This window comes from Amia ocellicauda, unplaced genomic scaffold (assembly GCF_036373705.1).
Source record: "Amia ocellicauda isolate fAmiCal2 unplaced genomic scaffold, fAmiCal2.hap1 HAP1_SCAFFOLD_33, whole genome shotgun sequence".
Classification (NCBI taxonomy): Eukaryota; Metazoa; Chordata; class Actinopteri; order Amiiformes; family Amiidae; genus Amia; species Amia ocellicauda.
This window is the reverse complement of record NW_027102898.1, coordinates 985,059-1,009,607: the sequence shown is the minus strand read 5'-3', so window position 1 is coordinate 1,009,607 and position 24,549 is coordinate 985,059. Positions and strand designations below refer to the sequence as shown.

The following is a 24,549-nucleotide window of genomic DNA, read 5'->3' as shown; positions in this document are numbered from 1 at the left end:
ATTGCTTTGATAATACAAATGAATTGAATTGAGAGGGAGAGAGAGAGAGAGAGAGAGAGAGAGAGAGAGAGAGAGACAGACATACAGACTGACAAACAGAAAAACAGACAGACACAGACACACACACACACAGAGCCAGCCAGCCAGCCAGCTCAGCGATGACATCACGAGCCTCTCTCAGCTGACTGCTATGACATCACAGAGCACGTACATTCCGTTGCTTGCCGTCTGTCAACCACTCAGTCACTGCCAGCCAGACTGGCTGGCTGGCTGGATGGGGGGGCTGCTTGCTGCTGCTGCGTACCTTAGCAAGCTTATTTGCTTGACCGGCCTTCCTACTCCTCTGCCCACATGCCCACCTATGCCCGATCTGCTGTTCACCTGGATCACAGCTCCGCCCCAACAAGGCAGAGCCCCCCAAGAATGGTACAAACTCACCCACGATCCCCTCCACGGAAAGCTTTAGCAAAAGGCAAAAGCGTTATACGTAATGAAGAGGAACCCGAGTCCAAGACGCATCCGACCAGCCATACATATTTGTGTGTATTAAAGATCACATTTTCTTACATTTAGTTTTTCTGTACTTTATTACATCTTATTGTGATTTATAAAAGTATTGTTTCTTTTCCATATGTATGTATGTATGTGTGTGTGTGTGTGTGTGTCTGTCTCTGTGTGAAAGTTAGTGTGTGTGTCTGTACGTGTGTGTGCCTGTCTCTGTGTGAAAGTGTGTGTGTGTGTGTGTGTGTGTGTATATGTCTCTCTGTGAAAGTGTGTGTGTGGGTGTGACAGTGTGTGTGAGTGTCTGTCTGTCTGTCTGTCATGTAACTCGCACATCTGTGAGGGCACCATTTTTGCAGAAGAGATGTACACATTTTGGAGCAACATATGCTGCCATCCAGACATCATCTTTTCCAGTGACGTCCCTGCATTTTCAAACAGATCACATTTTATTACACTTTGTTTATCTGTACCTTATTACATCTTATTGTGATTTATACTTGTAATGTTTCTTTTCCATATATATGTATGTACAGTGGGGGAAAAAAGTAATTGATCCCCTGCTGATTTTGTACGTTTGCCCACTGACAAAGAAATGATCAGTCTATAATTTTAATGGTAGGTGTATTTTAGCAGTGAGATACAGAATAACAACAAGAAAATCCAGAAAAATGCATTTCAAAAAAGTTATAAATTGATTTGCATGTTAATGAGGGAAATAAGTATTTGACCCATTTTCAATGCCCTGGCTTAGGGAAGGAGGTTCTCACCCATGATTTGACGGTACATGGCCCCGTCCATCGTCCCTTTGATGCGGTGCAGTTGTCCTGTCCCCTTAGCAGAAAAACAGCCCCAAAGCATAATGTTTCCACCTCCATGTTTGATGGTGGGAATGGTGTTCTTGGGGTCAATTCTCCTCCTCCAAACACGGCGAGTTGAGTTGATGGCAAAGAGCTTGATTTTGGTCTCATCTGAGACCACTTTCACCCAGTTCTCCTCTGAATCATTCAGATGTTCATTGGCAAACTTCAGACGGGCCTGTACATGTGCTTTCTTGAGCAGGGGGACCTTGCGGGCGCTGCAGGATTTCAGTCCTTCACGGCATAGTGTGTTACCAATTGTTTTCTTGGTGACTATGGTCCCAGCTACCTTGAGATCATTAACATCTTTACATCTACATTTACATTTACATCTTTTTGTGATTTTTAAATGTATTGTTTCTTTTCCTTATATATGTATGTATGTATGTATGTATGTGTGTGTGTGTCTGTGTGAAAGTGTATGTGTTTGTGTGTCTCTGTGTGAAAGTGAGTGTGTGTGTGTCTGTCTCTGTGTTTGTGTGTCTGTCTCTGTGTGAAAGTGAGTGTGTGTGCGTGTGTCTGTCTGTGAAAGTGTGTGTTTGTGTGTGTATGGGTGTGACAGTGTGTATGAGTGTCTGTCATGTAACTCGCACATCTGTGAGGGCACCATTTTTGCAGAAAGAGATGTACACATTTTGGAGCAACATATGCTGCCATCCAGACATCGTCTTTTCCAGGGACGTACCTGCATTTTTCAGCAGGATAACGCCAAACCACATTCTGCCCAGATTTCAAGCGCATGGTTGCATAGGCAGAGAGTGCGGGTGCTAGCATGGCCTGCCTGCAGTCCTGACCTGTCTCCGAATTGAGAATGTGTGGCGCACTATGAAGTGCAAATTAAGACAACGAAGGCCCTGTGCAGTTGCGCAGCTGAGGAAATGCATAATGGATGAATGGGGGAAAATCCCGCTTGCTAAACTTAACCAAGTGGTGTCTTCAGTGCCCAAGTGCTTAATAAGTGTTATTAAAAGAAAAGGTGATGTTACATAGTGGTAAACAGTCGACTGTCCCAACTTTCTTGGTTTCTTTTCACTGCTAATGAGATGCTGTAGAGTGAGTTAGTTATATTGCTTTCAGGAGCTCTAATCGTATTGATGAGTTCATGCAGCATTTGTAATTGAATTTCAAAAAGAAATCTTTGCTGTCTGGCCTGTGTGTATGAGATGTACTCTGTCAATCTTTGGCTAACAACTGAAACATTGGTAGAACAGAAATGGCAACATAAAAAAGAAAAGTACATTTTAAAAGAGCACATTAAATAGGATGAATATACAGTTTTTTACAATCACTTTGTCACTAATTTCAGAACCTTGATGTCATTTTTCAAAACTCTAGACACAAAACTCAAAACGGTCATCACTTGTAACACAGGCTGTCCAATGTTCAAAACATTGCATTGTGCATTCATATCTTTAAAGAAACCTAGCACTTGCAGACTTGTTGGTTCAAATAACTCATTTATCATGAAATACCATAGTAACATAGTAACACAGAAGATACCGATAGTTTCACTGTGTAGTTGTTCGTACAATCATTAAATATTGTAGTACAAAATATGTGATACATGTTTCATTATGGTACTACACATAAATACATCACTGTAAAAGGACTAGTAGAGAGAATACTACAGATTTGATTGAATCATTGTAGCTGCCTCAGTCATGGTCATGCCATGATTTACAACATGTTCTACAACTATTTCTCGGATTTCACTGGACACTATTTGCTGTTGCTGCCGCTGTCTGGTCCGTGGCCTTGTCCTCTACCACGTTCCCCCAACACCTCTCAAATGAGGCCCATGGCTGCCTCTCTGGTGAGGCCTAAGCCCTCCTCTATGACGAGGCCCACGACCACCTCTCAGAAGGGGTGCATGTCCCCTTCCATTCCTTTGACCACCACGTCTTCCTCCTCCCACTGCTTGACCTCTATTGTGACCTGGATGACCTGCCGGCTCCATGTTATCACTGTGTTGCTCGGGTGGATAGCACTCATTTCACTCGATACTCGTACCACAATGTGAAATCAATCATCAATAACCAGTTGGCAGTATTGGAAAAGCAATTACAAGGGCCTGCATACATACAGTAATGTCAAATCTGATGTGGAAGAACAATCATCTTCAACCAGGTTGGAGCGTTAGTTGCAATGCCTTTAATACATGCAGCGTGGAGAGGAACAGTGACTCAAGAAGATCCCAAAGTCGCTCTGCCTTCATTTTAACAGTCAGAGCTTTTATACACAAAAATCAAAGAGCTGGTTATAATCAGAAAGTCATTACTATGTTATCTTAAAAGTTAGCTAAGCAGAATTTATATCATTATAGGACAGAGTTCATAGATCAACACATGGATTAGGGAGCAGGCACTTCAATCATACTGTTTGACATTGTCTCCAAGATTCTCATCGTAAATAACAAGCAGAAATCAAACTACCTTCTGGCCTGACCTTCTAGCTTGACCTTATCTTTCTTAAGTATACAAGAGAGAAAAACAGGTATTAGAGAAAGAATTTCTAACTTTCCTTCCACACTGAAAACATGGTGTGGAAAAGTGCTACATGATGATGAATGATGATGAAATATTACATCCATAGATAATGTAGTCCAACTGGTTCATGCTCCTCGGTTATTGGTGTCAATGGATCTCATTATCCTGAAACTTTCATGATCGAAACATGGAATACTGTTCGTCAGTTTCCATAAAACTATGAATTAAGAGTAATGCAACAGTCACTTAACATTTTGAGCAGCTGTATCAATTGATAGTTAGATCTTTGTAATGAAATGAATAGACAGTGATCTCAGATGTAATGTGTGAATTGCATTTTGAAATGGTAATACTTTGACGTTAAGTTGTATCATTTTAGTTCAATGAACAAATGATCTGAGGTTGAAGTGTATTGTATCCAAGCAATTGAAAAATGTGCATTTTGATCATCGGGTGTGAGTTTAGTGTCTAGAGTTTTGAAAAATGACATCAAGGTTCTGAAATGAGTGCCAAAGTGATTGTAAAAAAGTGTAATATCAGGGGACAGTGGCTATTACTGATCTGGCCTTCCGTGGCCTCTGTATTAATGTAACAGGTCACATTGTATGTGTACACTGATACTTGATAGTATAATATAGTACAAGTAAAAAACATACATAGGTATCATAGAAGTATTTTGCAGAAATGATTAAGGATACTTATCAAAATGGAGAGGAAATGCTAAATCCAGTCTCCCCAGGCTGAGCTTCTATTGCTACACCTGCTAAGTGGCTGCTGGCCCCACTATATGGATAGAGCCACACCAAGTACAAGAGTCTCCCCATTGCTATTTATATCTCCCTATCCAGTCTTCTATACGTGTCAGGTATACAAGTGTGTGTGTGTGTGTGTGTGTGTCTGTCTGTCTGTCTGTCTGTGAAAGTGTGTGTGTGTGTGTGTGTGTGTGTGAAAGTGTGTGTGAGTGTCTGTCTGTCTGTCTGTCATGTAACTTGCACATCTGTTAGGGCACCATTAATGCAGAGATGTACACATATTGTTTATTTTCCATATATATGTATGTATGAATGTATGCATGTCCAATTGCTTTGACAATACAAATGCACTGAATTGAGACAGAGAGAGAGAGAGAGAGAGAGAGAGAGGTGCTAAGGCACATTTGTAACATAAATTAGGGAACATTTGAAACATGCTTAGGGAACATTCATAAGAACATAAGAACATAAGAACATAAGAAAGTTTACAAACGAGAGGAGGCCATTCGACCCATCATGCTCGTTTGGTGTCCATTAATATCTAAGTGATCCATGGATCCTATCCAGTCTATTTTTAAATGTTCCCAAACTTTCAGCTTCTACCACTTTCCATCTTGAATGCCTTGAAGCCCAATTTCCATTTGTTGTCCCCTGGTGCGTGTGTCCCTGCTGATCTGGAAAAGCTCCTCTGGTTTGAGGAACCTTTCATGATTTTGAAGACTTGGATCAAGTCCCCACGTAATCTCCTCTGTTCCAGGGTGAAAAGGTTCAGTTCCCTCAGTCTCTCCGAGTAGGACTTTCCCTTCAGACCTGGAATAAGTCTGGTTGCTCTCCTCTGAACTGTCTCTAAAGCAGCAATATCCTTCTTGAAGTGTGGTGCCCAGAACTGTACACAGTATTCCAGATGAGGTCTAGCGCATTGTACAGTCTTAACATTACTTAAATTCTACACTTTTGACGATATACCCTAGCATTCTGTATGCCTTTTGTATTGCTTCCCCACATTGTTTGGATGGAGAAAGTGAATCCACATAGATTCCTAGGTCTTTCTCATGCATTACTTCATCTAGATCTGTACCTCCCATAGTGTAATTATAGTGGACATTTTTGTTTTACTGCATGTATTACCTTGCACTTGTCCACATTGAATTTCATTTGCCAGGTGTCAGCCCACAACTGAATTTATCTAAGTTCCTCTGAATAGCATGTGCTGCCAAGATTGTATCTGCTAAGCCACCTATTTTAGTATCATCTGCAAATTTGACAAGGTTGCTAAGTATCCCAGAGTCCAGATCATTAATATAGATTAGAAAAAGCACTAACTCCACTAACAACCTCACTCCAGTTAGAAGTGACTCCTCTAATCTGTTTCCTATACATCAACCAGTTCATAATCCATCTACTTACATGACCCTGAATGCCTACAGCTTCCATTTTGAGGATCAGTCTTTGGTGTGGAACCTTATCAAAAGCTTTTTGGAAATCTAAGTATATCATATCATATGCTTTCACGTGATCTACAGCTGCAGTTGCATGTTCAAAAAAATGTATTAAGTTAGTAAGACATGATCTGCCTCGTCTAAACCCATGTTGACTATCTCCAAGAATATGGTTTTCATTGAGATGCTCCTCTATTTTCTGTCTAATCATTTTTTCCAACATTTTACAGGTGATGCAGGTGAGACTGATTGGTCTGTAATTTCCTGGCTCAGTTTTGTCCCCTTTCTTGTGGATTGGTATGAAATTTGCTGTCTTCCAGTCAGTGGGAACATCCCCTGTTCTAAGTGTCATTTGAAATAATCGAGTTAACGGCCTATACATAATTTCCCTCATTTCTTTAAGTACTGTTGGAAATATCCCATCTGGCCCAGGTGATTTGTTTGATTTTAATTCTGCTAGTCCCTTTAGTACCTCCTCCTCATTTATCCTGATCTCTCTTAGGGTTTGACTGGATTGATTGTCAACCTGTGGCATGTCATCTGTTTTTTCTTTTGTACAAACCTCTGTGAAATACTCATTTAGAATATTTGCCACATCTTGTTCGTTTTCCAAGATACCTCCATTTTTGCCCTTTATCTGTTTCACCTCCTCCTTAATTGACCGCTTGCTGTTGTAATTTTGAAAAAAGCTCATTGCATTGGTTGTAGCTCCAAGAGCTATGTTTCTTTCTATTTCCCTCTTTGCTTTCCTGATCCCTTTCTTAAGATCTCTTTGCAGCTCAACATATTCTATGTATTTTGTTTCATCACCATCCCTTTTGTATGTGCTATACAACATTTTCTTCCTCTTTATATTTTTTTGCATGCCTCTGGTTTGTATGTATGTATGTATGTATGTATGTATGTATGTATGTGTGGAAGGAAAGTTAGAAATTCTTTTCTCACAACTGTTTTTCTCTCTTGTATACTTAAGAAAGATAAGGTCAAGCTAGAAGGTCAGGAGGCCATAAGGTAGTTTGATTTCTCTTTGTTATTTACAATGAGAACCTTGGAGACAATGTCAAACAGAATGACCTACGTGCCTGTTCCCTAATACCATGTATAGACCTATGAACTCTGTTCGATAATGATATATGTTCTGCTTAGTTAGCCTTTAAGATAACATAGTAATGACTTTCTAGCATGTATGTATGTATGTATATATATATATATATATATATATATATATATATATATATATATATGTATGAATGTATGTATGTCCAATTGCTTTTGACAATACAAATGAATTGAGAGGGAGAGAGAGAGAGAGAGACAGACAGACAGACTGACAAACAGAAAAACAGACACACACACAAACACACACACACACAGAGCCAGCCAGCCCGCCAGCCAGCCAGCCAGCCAGCCAGCTCAGCGATGACATCACGAGCCTCTCTCAGCTGACTGCTATGACATCACAGAGCACGTACATTCCGTTGCTTGCCGTCTGTCAACCACTCAGTCACTGCCAGCCAGACTGGCTGGCTGGCTGGATGTGGGGGCTGCTTGCTGCTGCTGCGTACCTTAGCAAGCTTATTTGCTTGACCGGCCTTCCTACTCCTCTGCCCACATGCCCACCTATGCCTCTACTCCAAGATACTTATACAATAGAAAAACTATGGTAATAATAATATAGCCCAAGACAAAAAATATTAATCTTTCTAGACTGTATTAAAGTTCAGCACTTCGGAAAAATAGAATTATTTTGTATTTCAATAAAACAAAAATAATTACTGGTATCCACACACCCAACCAATGTAAATGTCACGGACGGTGTTAATTAGCTCCTTAATCACCATTACTTATTATATTTATATTTCACTTCACTTTATGCAATATGGCTTGTGTATTTTGTTTGGTTCTATATTGCCATTATTTTGTGTGTTGATTATCTTTCACTTTATTGTTTAATTTGTTATTCACTTAGTATTATTTTGATTGTTTGCACGCGTGCCTTATTATTTTTGTTTCTTCTTTCTTTCACAACTCACCTGGGTCCACCTGCACTCTTCACACGCGTCCCCACTTAATCACCCTGCCCTGGGAGAGGAGAGGATTATCTGCTGTAGTCCACTTTCCAATGTGGGAGGTCTCTGCGGCTCATATCTCATTCAATTATTTATTCATTTATCCTACATCAAGTTTATTTATTTTCCCACGTTTCATTCAATCACCATCAGAAGCTCTCTGTGCTAAAAGTGGCAGCACATTTGTCTCACACACATCAAACTCGCCTTTTCCTGCTTCCCAAGCCTTATCAACTTACTCAGACCCTTGTCAACTTACTCAAACCCTCTTCAACTTTGGTTAACATTGCTCTGCATTCTAACAGCTATTCTTTCTCCTATTCTTAATTTCTTACAAGAAATGTATTCAGGTTTTTTTATCAATATGTTTTATTTATATTTATACAGATGTCACTCCATTATTCGTTTATTGAAGTCATATATGTACCTAACAAAATATTAGCCAATAGGCCATTGATCTCAATAATGATTCCCATAATCCTAGGACACCTTATCTTTTACTCTTCCTTTCCATTCTTCCTTTTCTCCTGTAAAGCATTTTATATTACTTGAGCTTACTTATTCTATAGTTGTAATCTTATACTTCTGCGGTATCTTACCCTTTTCCTACATCACTCATCTTAAAACCATGGTCTACTTTGACTTTCATTTCAGGTATTATATGCTAGGCACCAATAACCAAACATTTTCTGAAAGACTGTAACATGTCACCAGACTGTTTACATTCTCCTGCTTTCACAGGCTGTCAGGGCTGCACCAGGCTCTCTTCTAGCCTTTCGTTTCCTTGAATTTGACTTTTGACAGAGCTTGTCCATAACATGATGTTTAACAAACAAATTCTGGTTCTTCTTGTGGAGACACCATGACTATTTATGTATTACTATTATTATCCATCTGTTTATTCAATGTATATTTTGGATTACTTTTCTTATAATAGTCTTTCTTTCTGATTTCTGATGCTTGAGGCACTCTGTATAGAGCCAAAGATCCTCATGAATATGATAAATCTGTTGTTACATTTTTAAATATAATTCTAAAATGATTGCCAAAACATAGACATTTACCTTATATCACCTTCAAACTATACATATTCATAAACACACAAAGCACATACACATTGATATCTAAAGATAATTCAGATATCCGATCTGTGGCATGTTTTATTGACCCTGCAGTGTCTCAAACAGCCCTTATAACTTATTATTTAAGCTTATGATTATTTAGAATAAAATGTCAAATAATCCCACTCGATTATTTCATTATTTCACTATCTCAGTTTTCTTGATCCATTGTGAAAAAGTTCTGTTATTTCCTCCTCATCTGTAGAGGCTACATTAGCCCACTCCCCGGTCTGATATTCTCGTAGTAACTGTATCCAAATGTTGGGCGGACATTTAGCCTTCACGATGATGTGTACATCGTGCGGGTGAAGGAGGTGAATAACCATCTTTTCATCTAGAATATCCCAAAAAGTTGTGTTACCCTGGTTTGGTTTTAATTTTGGGAGGGACGCCCATATCATTTCTTTTTCTCCTGGGGAGAAGGGGACATGGGTTTTAGTCGTATAGACTATTGATTGACCTTCCTCTTTACTCTGTCTAGTTTTGACTTGCATGGGTGCAGCTGGGACCGTTTTCAGAGCGGTCAGATCTGGATACAATGTATTATTATAACCAAAATCAGTGATTGATTTATATTCCGGATTATATGGGGGAGGAGCGCTAGCAAAACCTCCTTTTTCATATTCCCATGCTTTGCGATCTAAATCATCCCAATCGGGCCTGTCGTCCTCGGAGTGATCTGTGTCGCGACGCGCTCCTAACACGGCAGCACATCGCGCACCTACACCTTCACCTTTTCTGACCACTTTTCTTGCCCTTCTAATTTGCCTTGTAGTTCTATTAATTCTATCGTATTTTTCACAACTTCTTCTCTCAATTCACATTACTGTTTATGATGATCTTCCATTTCTGTTATTTTCTTTTCTTGATTCTCACCAACCTGACACAATATCACAATTCCTTTCTCTGTCTTATCTGGTTGTTGTTGCTTCCACCAGTCCCGGTGCTCCTTCGGAGACCAGTCTTTCTCCCAACTTCCTTCCAACATTTTCTTCTCTACATTCTGTTTTTTTATTTCTCAAAAAACCAATAATGCTGGTGTCACTCACTGTGACGATTTATCTGAAATATTACATTATTATATATTATATTATGTATATATATTATAATAAAAACAAACACTCCAGTAAGGTACGGACACCCGTACATGACACTGGCTAAGGTAAGGGAACCCATAAACAACCATAAGCACCCCCGGACCTAGGACAGACTGTAACTTGCTAACTTGCTAACTGTTTTGTTTGCTTCACATCGTTTGCTGCTAGTTGCATGCCAAACGAGTTCGTTCTGTCCAAAATATAAGCTTTTTTCTTCTAATAAACTCAATAAAAATACAGTGCACTAGCAACTATTTCCCTTTCAAAAGTTGTAGTCCCGTTTCAGTTAAAACAAAATGTGTTCTTCAAACAAAGAAAATACTTGTGTTTCTTTTCCCTCTTTACCTGCTCTTATCACAAAGCTTCTCAACACAATCTCAGGTGCAGGTGCACTCTGCGCTATCCTTTGCCCGAGCTTTGTCCAGGAAAACTCACTGTAGCCATCTTAGTTCAACACGGGCTCTCCTTACCTGCGAGTCACACGGGTCCAGTTCACTTTGCAAGTGAACAGTCTCTTCTCAGAAACAATAAGGAAACTTGGAAAGAAACACAATCCCAGGTCGGTGTTAAAAAAAAGTTCTTTGTTTTCATATTAAAAGAAAACATTTGTATTTTCTCTGCACACTTCACAGCTCCAATTAGCACACTCAACTAATCCCTGCCCCCCTCAGAAGCGTCACTAAAGAAAGGTACTCACAGTCATTTTAAATATGACATCCTGTAGTGTTTGTTTTCAAAATATGATCTTATTATCACTTGAACCAAATAAATCCTTTGACCCACTAATACCAAATTACAGTTATGGGAGCCACAGATGTGATTTGAAAATACGATCTTCCATGTCTTTCTGTTGTGTTTTGACCTGGGGATCTGTAATTGTCCAAGTGGCTACTGCACATGTACTTATTTAATATTAAATGTGTTATTTAATTAGGCTTGGTTCTGGTGAGCATGTACAAGACGTCAGCTTTTTAAATAACTGTGTGTATTGGATCATACACATTTTAGAAATACTCTCTCAAACTTCCCGCATTGGTACCTCACCAGGGAGGTAGAAAACAGCAATAGCATTGAAAAAGTGTGATTGTAGTTCTGCTCTTCTGCAATATATTTCTACAATATCTTTAACATCTTCTTTAACATTGTTTTAAAGGCTGGGACCAATATGGTGGAATATCTCCAACACACGGACATTGAGAGACTCGACCCCTTTGTGCTGCTGCTCAGAGACCAACTCTCAGTTGTCTCTGAGTAGGCTATGGATCAACTTCCTTTCCTAATATGAAGGAGACCATGGATACAAAACCTATGAAAAACAGGTGATTATTGTTATTCTTCTCATTATAAACTACTTAATACATCTCTCCCATAAAGTACAACAGGATAGTGGTGACGTCATTCAGGATTGGATTGCCATTGGTCAAAAGCCCTCTGAGAGAAATTGTGTGGCGACACTCCACACTCTTAGAAGAAATTGTTCTGCACAGAACCATAAAGGGTTCCTCGAGTAATCGCTCTGGTGGATCCCTTTATGGTTCTATGTAGAACCCCTTCAAAGGGGTTACATGAAGAACCCCCAAACATAGCGTTCTACACAGAACCATTCGTTTTAAAATGTTATATATAGAACCCATTCAAAAGGGGGACACGTGCTATACCTGAATTTGTTTTCCAAATACAATCTTTAAAAAATGTATGAGTTCATATATACAAACACACATACACAACGTAGAAATCGCACTACTAGTGAAGTAACTTCATTTACATTATATGCCACAACTCCTCAATTTGGAACGCAAAAACAAGACATCTGATGTAAAAGTGTAAACTAATTACGAACAGCACTTTTGATTTTTATCTTCAATTCAGGGGCTACTTATTCGAACAGTAAACTGTATTCTCTCTTCAGAGTGACTGGAATGTTTTTGCCTACATTCAACTTAAATATGAAAGTTTCCAAAAACGGCATAGTTTTCTTTAAGGCTATTCAATGCCAAACACAAAATTCTCTCTGCTTTCAGTGCTTGTCCTTCAGCACAATTACACAGGTTCATGATGTTCTCATTTCAATACATTGTTTTCTTATTTAAACTATTTGACTTTGAGCTTACATTGAGAATAAAATCACTTTTGCAAGTAAAACCTGGCCAAGAAAGGAAGCAGCACTACAATAAAACAATACACAGAATACAAAGCAGTTCCTTCAAAAGTGAAAGTGATAAAGAGTGATGTCTGTCAGTAAATTACGTTGAGATACATATTGGTCATTTTGAATTAGGAGTCCAACTTCAATAATTTCTATTAACAAGCCAAAATACAGATCAGAATTACGGGTAATTGAAAATAATATGTAGCGCCTAGGTAAGCTTGGAAGTGTTCAGAGAAACACTAAAAACGGACCTTCCTCACACCCGTCTTGTTGAGGTGGACGTGGTCATACAGGTGATGTGGCTGGATGTCTCAGTGGTGTGCCAGGTGGACGTTGGGGAGGAGGGCACATCTTCGGGATACTTCTGCGTTGATGGCCTGGATGATGTGCAGGGGCACGTCTGTGCGGGGCAGCAGTGTGGAGATGGTGATTTTGGCAGTTTGGAATTCCTCTGTGGCTTTCTTTGCCACCTGTCTCAGGGCTGAGGCCACATCGCCCCTGCGGGCACTCAGGTCGTTAGTGCCGGTGTGGATGAGGATGTGTTTGACCTGGCACAGCCTCCTCTTGGAGAGCAGCTCCAGGGCTCTCTGTGCTGTCGGGCACCAAAGCTTTTTCACTTTTCGCCCAGGGAAGAGGCGCCTCTCATCCAGGAACTTCCCATTGGAGTCGCCCAGAATGACCACCTCTGTGTTGACCTGCCACTCCGGGTTTTGCGTCGGGAGTGGTGGGGGCAGCGGGTGTGTTTTAGGGGAGTGGCGTTTCAGGGGTTTGTGTATTAGTGGCAGGTCTGGTGATAGTGGGGGTGTCAGGAGTGGTGGGGAGTGTGGGTGGATCAGTGGGTGCGTCAGTGGGTGCGTCAGGGGTTGTAGGTGTTGTGGGGTCAGTGCAGTGCAGTCTCTGTGCTCCTCTCTTAGCTTCTCCAGCTGGCTCTGCAGGCTCCTCAGCTGGCTGTGCTGGGGTGTCCTGGTCAGCTCCTCCCTCGCTCTGTGCAGCTCCGTCCTCAGGGTTTGGCTCTGCTCCTCCTGGTCTCTCACTGCTGCTCTCAGCTTATGGATCTCAGCCTTGTGGTGCATCTTTAGTCCCTGAACTCCGCAAACTTCAGCTCCAGCACTGATAGGCATTCCTTTAGTGTTTTAATGTTGCTGGAGAGTTTTGGGGAGACAGGGGGGCAGTCTGTGGGAGATGGGGCACTGTCTGGCTCCGTGTGGCTGGGGGCAGACTGCAGGGTGGCCGGCTCTGGCTTGTGTTTCTCTACCTCAGTCTGCTGCTTTGAGGTGTGGAAGCCGAGAGATAATTGGTCCAGGCTGCTCTCGCTGTCCTGCACCATGATGGTCCCGTTGTGGTATACATTAAAAGTGAGCATCACACTGTCTGTGTCTTTCTCTACCAGCACTGAGATCTGCCTGCCTCTGCTAATGCCCCTCTTGTTGTTATTGGGGTATGTCTGGCACAGGGTTTTGTGAAAGGCGGTGGGGTACTGAGTGTAGAACAGTAGATTGTTCTTGACCCTGTTTTCTCCTTTACCGGTGTAGTCTAGGATGAGGGTCTCAGGAGATGCTCTCATCACAGCTTGTTTGTAGTCCTTATAGCCTGTGCAGAGCGAATGTCTTCAGGGTATCGGATTTCAAAAGGCAGCTCTGCAGTCAGACTGCTGTTCGATAGATTTGTATCAGTCTCAGTGGCAGTTGGGCTCTCTCCTACTGTCACTCTATTCAAATTGGAGCTCTGCATTTTCATTGGCTGAGTCAACTACTGAGAATGCTTATTTATTTTATTAATACATATTTTTTTGTTTAATTATTTGTCTCTATAGGTGAAAGGTCTTACCTCCAATTCTTGTCTTCAGCTTTTCTTTTCTGACTTTTCTTCCTGAACTGTCTCTCTGCTTTCTTCTTTTTGTGTTTCTCTTAAAATTATTATTTTTTGAATACTTTTTCTTCTGAATTTCTATTCCATGTCTTCTGTGTATGTTTATAGTGCTATATATTCATTTGTAAATGACAAATTAAATCCGCTTATGTATAAAAACAAATGTTTTTTAGGAGCTCATATTCCTCTCTCTCTCTCTCTCTCTCTCTCTCTCTCTCTCTCTCTCTCTCTCTTTCTCTCTCTCCCTCTCAATTCAATTCATTTGTATTGTCAAAGCAATTGGACATACATACATATACATACATACATACATACATACATACATACATCTACACGGAAAATAAATAATAGAATTATGAATCACAATAAGATGTAATGAAGTACAGAAAATGAAAATGTAAAAAAATGTGATCTTTAATACATACAAATAAAGAAAATAGGTTTACTATTTCCAGATTCCTTTTTTGAAATACAATGACATGCATAACAAACAAGTATTTACATTATATTTACAGCCGGTGCTCGTGTGTCACTGTGTCCCTCAGGCTGTGGTAGGCGCTGACATATTGGGCAGCCAGGGTGGCTGTGTGTCCCTCCCCCAGGAGGACTGGCGTTTTTCTTTTTTCTCAGTTTTGTCACAGGTTGGGTGGGCATCCATTATGTTGTTACAGAATTTGTCCCTTATTTTGGGCTAAAGCTTTCCGTGGAGGGGAACGTGGATCAGTTTGTACCATTTTTGGGAGAATCTGCCTTGTTGGGGCGGAGCTGTGACCAGGTGAACAGCAGATCGGGCATAGGTGGGCATGTGGGCAGAGGAGTTGGAAGGCCGGTCAAGCAAATAAGCTTGCTAAGGTACGCAGCAGCAGCAAGCATCCCCCACATCCAGCCAGCCAGCCAGTCTGGCTGGCGGTGACTGAGTGGTTGTCAGACGGCAAGCAACGGAATGTACGTGCTCTGTGATGTCATAGCAGTCAGCTGAGAGAGGCTCGTGATGTCATCGCTGAGCTGGCTGGCTGGCTGGCTCTGTGTGTGTGTGTGTATGTCTGTGTGTGTGTGTGTGTGTCTGTTTGTCTGTTTTTCAGTCTGTCTGTCTCTCTCTCTCTGTCTCTCTCTCTCTCTCTCTCTCCCTCTCAATTCAATTCATTTGTATTGTCAAAGCAATTGGACATACATACATTCATACATACATATATATATATATATATATATATATATATATACATACATACATGCATACATGCTAGAAAGTCATTACTATGTTATCTTAAAGGCTAACTAAGCAGAACATATATCATTATAGAACAGAGTCCATAGGTCTACACATGGTTTTAGGGAACAGGCACGTAGGTCATACCGTTTGACATTGTTTCCAAGGTTCTCATCGTAAATAACAAACAGAAACTAGCTTCTGGCCTGACCTTCTAGCTTGACTCTATCTTTCCGCCTTATATACTTGGTGAATAATTGAGGAAGTAGCACCAAGTGACCACATTAGGCTGCCTGAGGGTTTCTGGGGAGTGTAGTTGTCTAGGGTCGGTTTTCTTCCCTAGAGTGCAGACCTTGCAGCAGACCTGGCCTGACATGTCTGCCATGTATGACCCTGCCCCTTGGTTTGTCCCACATCCTCCCCCCCAGCTGCGACCCCATAGGTCGAGCGACAGCCGCAAAAAAGCATGCACCCGGGACAGCCCATCAACATTCCCCATGGCCTTCCCTGGCCTGTGCTGCAGGGTGAAATGAAAATGTTGGAGACTCAAAAACCACCTCATCACACGGGCATTCCTGTCTTTCGAACGATGCATCCAAGTGAGGGGGGCATGGTCAGTGATCAGGGTGAAGTGCCTGCCCAACAAATAGTATCGAAGACTGTCCAAAGCCCACTTCACTGCCAAACATTCTTCTTCAACTACCAAATAATTTATTTCATTGGATTCCAACTTTCTGCTAAGGAACAACACCGGGTGTTCGTGATCACCCATTCTTTGGGACAAAACCACTCCGATCCCCACCTCAGAGGCGTCCGTCTGGACTATAAATTCTTTCTGAAAGTCAGGTACCATTAAAACGGGGTTGCGGCAGAGCGCCTCCTGTAGGCTCCGGAAAGCCCGGTTTGCTGTATCACCCCATCTAACCATATTGGGTTCTGTAGCCTTAGTCATATCAGTCAGAGGGGCCGCTAAGGTAGCATAGTTGGGAATAAACCTCCGGTAATACCCAGTTAACCCTAAAAATGCCCTAACCTGCTTTTTATTGACAGGCCTAGGCCAAGAGTTTATGGCTTCAACCTTGGATATTTGGGGTTTCACCATACCCCTCCCTACTGTATAGCCCAAGTATTTGGCCTCTTCCAACCCCAAATTGCATTTGGTTGGATTAGCCATCAGGCCTGCTGCATGTATTGAATCCAATACCGCTTGGAGCTGAGACAAATGTGATTCCCAATCTGGACTGTGAATGACCACATCATCTAAATATGCTGCCGCATACGTCCTGTGTGGTCTAAGTATGTGGTCCATCAACCTTTGAAAGGTGGTAGGAGCACCATGCAGGCCAAAGGGCATCACTGTGTAGTGAAACAGACCATCTGGGGTTGCAAAGGCTGTTTTTTCTTTGTCACCCGGGGTCAAGGGAATCTGCCAGTAGCCCTTGGCTAAGTCAATAGTTGAAATATAGCGAGCATTCCCAATATTCTCTAACAATTCATCTACTCGGGGCATTGGGTATGCATCAAACTTTGAAATTTCATTAACCTTTCTAAAATCATTACAGAATCTCCAGGAGCCATCAGGTTTGGAAACCATGACTATAGGGCTGGACCACTCACTGTGGGATTCTTCAATAACCCCTGCCTCCAGCATTTCCTTAACCTCATTTCTAATAGTGTTCCTGCGAGCTTCTGGTACCCTGTAAGGCCTCATATTTACCTTCTTTCCTGGGAGAGACACAATGTTGTGAGAGACTAAATGGGTACGCCCCGGTATGCCTGAGAAAACTTCCCTATTACGTATTATCAAGTCGTTCACCTCCTTCAACTGGTCAGGTGACAAGGCAGCTGCAATATTCACCTTCGGTGTCCCTAGTGGCTGAGGGGGGTAAGTCAACATCAACACTTCCCTGTCCTTCCAGGCTTTTATTAAGTTGACATGATATATTTGTTCTGGGGGTCGGCGGCCGGGTTGCTGAACCTTATAGTTCACTTCCCGTATTCGCTCTATAATCTCATAAGGTCCCATCCACGTAGCCAGAAATTTACATTCTACAGTGGGAACCAACACCAACACCCTATCACCAGGCTGGAACACCCTCAGTGTAGCCTGACGATTATAGGCGAATTGTTGGTGTTCCTGTGCCTGCCTTAGGTGCTCTCTCACAATGGGAGTGACTGTGGCTATTCTCTCTTGCATAGCATTGATGTGCTCGACTACACTCCGGAAAGGAGTGGACTCGTGTTCCCACGTTTCACGGGCTATGTCTAATATCCCCCTGGGGTGCCTCCCATATAACAGTTCAAAAGGCGAAAAGCCCAGGGAAGCCTGTGGGACTTCCCTAATGGCAGACATCAAGTAGGGCAGCATGAATTCCCAATTTTTCCCATCCTTATCGATTACCTTTCTTAGCATGGACTTCAGGGTCCTATTAAATCTCTCAACCAACCCATCTGTTTGTGGGTGGTAGACTGATGTTCTCAACTGCTTAACCTGCAACAATTTACACAGATCGGTCATAACCTTAGACATAAAGGGTGTGCCCTGATCTGTTAATATCTCCCTCGGTATCCCCACCCTACTACACATCAACATTAGCTCTTTTGCAATACCTTTTGAAGCCATGGTCCGCAGTGGAATGGCTTCTGGGTACCTGGTGGCATAATCCAAAATAACCAGTATATACTGATGCCCTCTGGCTGATTTCGGGAGAGGTCCCACCACATCCATAGCTATCCTAGCAAAGGGGGTCTCTATGATGGGCAAAGGGACCAGTGGGCTTCTGAAGGCTGGTTTAGGAGCATGTAGTTGACATTCAGGACATGAGCTACAATGTTCTGTCACGTCTGCATGTACGCCTGGCCAGTAAAACCTCCTCAGGAGTCTATCCTTGGTTTTGTCCATCCCCAGATGTCCCCCCAGGATATGCCCATGTGCCAGATTGAGAACTGTTCGTCTGAATGGGGTGGGAACTAGCAATTGCTCCACAATGTCCACCCCTATCTTATTTACACGGTACAATAGGTCATTTTTTACCATAAAATAAGGATAAGCTGTTGGCGGGTCTGCAGTAGTCATAGGGGTCCCATTTACTACCTTCACATTTTCTTTAGCATAGTGTAGAGTGAGATCTCGCACCTGTGCGCTGCCAAAATCAGTGGGGAGTCCCTCTAACACTGACACTTCTACATTGTCAGCTTCAGGGGTCTCTATGAATGGATTCTCACCCACCCTGCTAGTGCTGGGTTCCTCACCCTCCATAGGGTCATCTACGTCACTACATTCCACCCCTATGTTTTCAGTTTAATTTTCCCCAACCAAAACCTTCACTGTCGACTCAACTGGAACCAGGTCTACTTTTAGCTCTAGTTGTGGGATCGAGGCAACTTCTGGCTTACAGTTTTCAGTGTGCATTTCCAATTTACTATGTTTTCTATCTAGTTTTCCAAAATTAGGAAAATATCGTCCCAGTATCACATCATATGGCATGTTGGGTACCACACCGACTTCGTAATCTAGTTTCCCGGCCTCTGTCTGTATGTTTACAAGGGCTGTGGGATAGGGGCGTGTGTCACCATGTGTGCATGTGATACTGAGCTCCTGATGTCTATCCAGCTTGTTGGTCGCTACTAATTTTTCTGTGACCAGTGTAACCATACTGCCAGAGTCGAGTAGAGCAGCCACTTCTTTCTCATCGACTATCACTGTACACATGTGTTTTGGATTAGGTACTCCGCCTATGAAAACATCCGTCCCAACAGGGCAGGCATAAAATACCGGTTTCTCTTTCCCCATATCACACACATTACATTGCATTGGTTCCTCTCTACCTGGGCAGTGGGCCGCAATATGTCCTACTTTGTCACAATTGTAGCAGACAATTGGTTGTGATGGTGACCCCCTATAACCCTTAGTCTCGGCTTTAGGCCCCACCTTTGCCCCCCCCAGTCTTGCTCTTTTCTTCCAATCCAGCGCGTCATGTTTCCCAGAGTACTTTGGAACCATCTTACCCGGTCCGCTGGTTCGTCATGGCCTGGGGAACGAGTTTTTAACCTCCGGTACATGCTCTGCTGCTCCGGCTGTATAGAACCGCTCTACAATGGCCACCAAGGTGTCAGCGGACAGCACCTCATTCTGGCCAACCCAGCGTCGAACGTCCTTGGGCAAACAGCGTTGGTAGTTGTCAAGGACTATGGCCTCCACCACCTCGGCTGATGAATGGACCTCTGGCTGTAGCCATTTCCTGGCCAGATGGATCAGATCAAACATCTGCGTTCGGATTGGTTGTCCTGGTTGGTAGGCCCACTGCTGAAACCGATGTGCCCTCACTGCGGTGGTCACGCCCAATCGGGTCATTATCTCCGCTTTCAATTTATCATAGTCCTGGGCGTCCTTCAGCTCCAGATCAAAGTACGCTTTCTGTGCATCCCCTGCCAGATAAGGTGCCACAAGCCCTGCCCAGGAATCTTTTGGCCATCCCTCTCTCTGCTGTCCTCTCAAAGGTCATAAGGAAGGCCTCAACATCGTCCTGTTTTGTCATTTTCTGCAGAAAGTGATTGGTGCGGGGAGTGGAATGGGTTGCAGCCCCCTGTGGCCCAATCCTGGTTGCAAGTGCTTCAACACTCTCTTTCAGCTCTTTAGTCACCTTTTCCTGCTCTTCTCTAAACATTTTATTTGTATCATGCTGGACCTGCAGTGCTTCCTGATGCATCCGCATAGCATCCTGGTGAGCCACCTGCTGCACCCTGGTCGCTTCCTGTTGGGCTATTACAGCCTGTAGTTTTTTTTTTTTTGGATAAAAAAATTCACTCAGCCAGTCTGGGTTTCATGAGGTGCTGCCCGCATTCTACACCAAATGTGACAAAACGCCTTGGCTGTACACATGTGCGGGTCTTCTCTGTGATCTTCTTAGGAGTAAAAACCAGTCATGACCCAGGGAGGAGGTTGCAAATACAGGGCTGTGCCTGTATGTTTACTTCAAACAAAACAAATCTGAAAACAAAACCTAACTCACACTGGAGTTGTAACTAATCTTACATAATCATTCTATTTTAAACAAAGTCTGGAATAAATAAGTCTTGGCTTTCTCCTTATGAGCTACCTCTGTTTTCCAGATAACTCACCCTATTGTCTCTCACTTCTCTCTCTCTCAGGCCCGCCTTATATACCTGGTGAATAATTGAGGAAGTAACACCAAGTGACCACATTAGGTGCTAGAATGGCTGCCTGAGGGTTTCTGGGGAGTGTAGTTGCCTAGGGTCGGTATTCTACCCTAGAGTACACACCTTGCAGCAGACCTGGCCTGACATATCTGCCATGTATGACCCTGCCCCTTGGTTTGTCACAATACATACATACATACATATACACGGAAAATAAATAATAGAATTATGAATCACAATAAGATGTAATGAAGTACAGAAAAAGAAAATGTAATAAAATGTGATCTTTAATACATACAAATAAAGAAAATAGGTATACCATTTCCAGATTCCTTTTTTGAAATACAATGACATGCATTACAAACGAGTATTTACATTATATTTACAGCCGGTGCTCGTGTGTCACTGTGTCCCTCAGGCTGTGGTTGGCGCTGACATATTGGGCAGAATGTGTCCCTTATTTTGGGCTAAAGCTTTCCGTGGAGGGGAACGTGGATCAGTTTGTACCATTTTTGGGAGGATCTGCCTTGTTGGGGCGGAGCTGTGATCCAGGTGAACAGCAGATCGGGCTTAGGTGGGCATTTGGGCATAGGAGTAGGAAGGCCGGTCAGGCAAATTAGCTTGCTAAGATACGCAGCAGCAGCAAGCAGCCCCCCCATCCAGCCAGCCAGCCAGTCTGGCTGGCAGTGACTGAGTGGTTGACAGACGGCAAGCAACGGAATGTACGTGCTCTGTGATGTCATAGCAGTCAGCTGAGAGAGGCTCGTGATGTCATGGCTGAGCTGGCTGGCTGTCTGGCTGGCTGGCTCTGTGTGTGTGTGTGTGTGTGTGTGTGTGTGTGTGTGTGTGCGTGTGTCTGTCTGTCTGTCAATTCATTTCAATTCAATTCAAAGGTGCTTTATTGGCATGATCTATCACAATATTGCCAAAGCAGATACAAATGTTCTATCAATCAAGACAAAACATTGCAATACAAGATTCAGTGGAACAAATATAGTACACATTGAAATAAAATTAAGTAGGATATAAACCATATTTGTTGTTTGTATCAAAATTTGTGTCATGATATCAGAAAAATCACTGTTTTTATTTTGTTTTGCAAATGGAGTGCCACAGGCTGGTGTCTACACACTGTCTCGCAGGCTGTGGCAGGTGGATACATATTGCGCTGCTAAGAAGGCAGTGCGCTCCTCCTCTCCCAGCAGGACGGGGAGTTTGCAGCAATCGGGGATCATGCTGAACTCAGGGATATGCATTTTTAATATTTTAAAGTATGTCTCCCTGATTTTTGTGTATTTAGGGCAGGACAGCAGGAAATGCGCCTGTGTTTCGACCTCCCCTAGGTCACACTGGCTGCACAGCCGCTCTTCTCTGGCAACCCAGAATTTTCTGTAGCGGCCTTTTTCAATGGCGAGGCTGTGGTCACTGAGCCTGTATTTAGTTAGATTTTGTCTCTCTTTTATATTTTGGATTTTTAAGTATTCAGCCAATGTAATGTTTCTATTCAGGGCCCGGTAGCATTCCAATTTGTTTTGTAATTCTAATTCGTGTCTCTAATCTTTTGTGTATTTGCTTTTCAGGTACATGTCAATTTTCCCAATTGTTGTTGTTTTGGTCATTGTGTGTTCGGGCTCTGTGAGCCTCAGAGCCGTGGGGGCGTTTCTGTGTACGTGTAAGATGTTTTTATTAAATTCTAGGTGGAATATTTCCATGGGGCTTTTGTCCCAATTGTTGTTATTGAGGTTCATGAGGGGACCCCACACTTCGCTCCCATATAGCAGGATTGGTTGGATGATGGAGTTTAATATTTTAATCCAAATAGTTATTGGTATTGTTGTTTTCCCAAATTGTGTCTTTATGGCATAAAATGCCCGGCGTGCCTTGTCTTTTAATGCGTTTATAGCCAGGCTGAAGCTCCCTGACGCACTGATGGTCAGGCCAAGGTAGTTGTATCTGGTGCAGTGCTCTAATCCAGTGCTGCCCAGAGTGAAGCGGTACCTGTTTCCCTGAGATGGGGCTTTTTTCTGGAAAACCATAACTCTGGTCTTGTCCAGATTGACTGCCAGGGCCCATTTCTGACAGTACTGCTCTAGCAGCGCCAGGTTCTGCTGAAGCCCCTGCTCTGTGGGCGACAGCAGCACCAGGTCGTCTGCGTAGAGCAGGAACTTGATCTCTGTGTCATGGAGAGTTAGGCTGCGGGCATCAGACTGCTCCAACACTGTGGCCAACTCGATGATGTAGATGTTGAACAGTGTTGGACTCAGACTGCAGCCCTGTCTCACTCCCCGCCCCTGAGTGAAGAACTCTGTTCTTGAGTTGCCAATTTGAACTCCGCATTTGTTTTCAGAATACATTGATTTAATGATGTCATAAACTTTACCCCCTACACCACTCTGTAGAAGTTTATAAAATAATCCCTTGTGCCAGATTGAGTCAAATGCCTTTCTAAAGTCTACAAAACAGGCAAATATTTTTCCTTTATTGTTTTGGGTATATTTATTTATGAGGGTGTGTAGAGTGTAAATATGATCGGTTGTGCTGTGTTTTGGTAGGAAGCCAATCTGACTCTTATTCAGGACACTGTGCTTGGTAAGGAAGGCCAGTATCTGGGCGTTGATGATACTGCAGAACACCTTCCCCAGGTTACTGCTCACACAGCTGCCCCAGTAGTTATTGGGGTCTAATTTGTCTCCACTTTTAAAAATCGGGGTGATCAATCCTTGATTCCCGACCTCAGGGAAACACCCGGCTCTCAGCACCAGGTTAAAGAGTTTGAGCAGAGCCTCCTGCAGCTGCGGGCTGCTGTGCTTCAGCATCTCAGGGCTGATGCTGTCGGGGCCGCTGGCTTTCCTGGGTTTGAGGATTTTGAGTTGATGTTTTAGTTCCTGTATTGTAAATGGGTTATCTAAGGGATTTTGGTTATTCTTAATGATTTCTTCCAATTTATTTAGGTTTTTTAATATTTTAACCTGTTCTGGCTTTGGATTGTTTTCAACATTTTGGTAAAGTTTTTCAAAGTGTGTTTTCCAGATTTCTCCATTTTGAATTGGTATTTCATTTTTTGTTTTTGGGGTATTTATTCTGCCCATATAGTGGTCTTTTTTCTTACTGAGGAGTTGCTTGTAGTGCCGCAGGGCCTGGCAGTAGCTGAGGCGAGCCTCCTGGTTGTCGGGCTCTCTGTGTTTAGTGTTGGAGAGATGTCTCAGGTGTTTCCTAGAAGTTTCACACTCCTGGTCACACCACTGTTCTTTTTTTCTTTTAGACGATTTCATATTTTGGTTTTTAATTGTTTTAATGTTTGATTTTAAAGCCAGTCTCTCAAATATTTCATTCAGTGTTTTGGTGGCTGAGTTTATTCCGTTTTGGTTTATTTGATAGTGTGAGGATTGATATCTGTCTAACATGTTTTCAATCTCATCACTATTCAGGGCTCTTGTGTAGTTCTCTGTGCTGGGCTCTGACCATCTCTAACTGGGTGGCAGGGAGACCAGTTTTGTGGGAAGTTTGGCTCTGACTTGTGGCTGCGCTGATCTTTTTAGGTAAAGTGTTATTTGGCTGTGGTCTGATAGTGGAGATTGTTGTCTGACTATAAACGCATTGTTGGCTTGTGGGTCCAGGTCAGTTATGGCGTAGTCCACCACACTGCTGCCCAGAGCCGAGCAGTATGTGAATCTCCACAGAGAGTACCCCCTGGTCCTGCCATTGATGATATATAGACCCAGGCTTTTACATAGGCGCACTACCTGCTTCCTGCTCTTGTTTACCACGCTGTCGTGGCTGTGTCAGTGTGGAGGTGTGTGTGTGGCACAGCGGGGAGTCTCCGAACAGGTGTGTGTTCC

General features: G+C 42.7%; 1 non-coding gene across 1 annotated transcript; it reads right to left on the bottom strand.

Moving 5' to 3' along the window:
* Nucleotides 1-395: 395 nt before the first annotated feature.
* On the bottom strand, nucleotides 396-510 carry LOC136731572 (U5 spliceosomal RNA). The gene has a single exon (XR_010809566.1). It is a non-coding gene; the product is annotated as a U5 spliceosomal RNA (small nuclear RNA).
* Nucleotides 511-24,549: the final 24,039 nt, after the last annotated feature.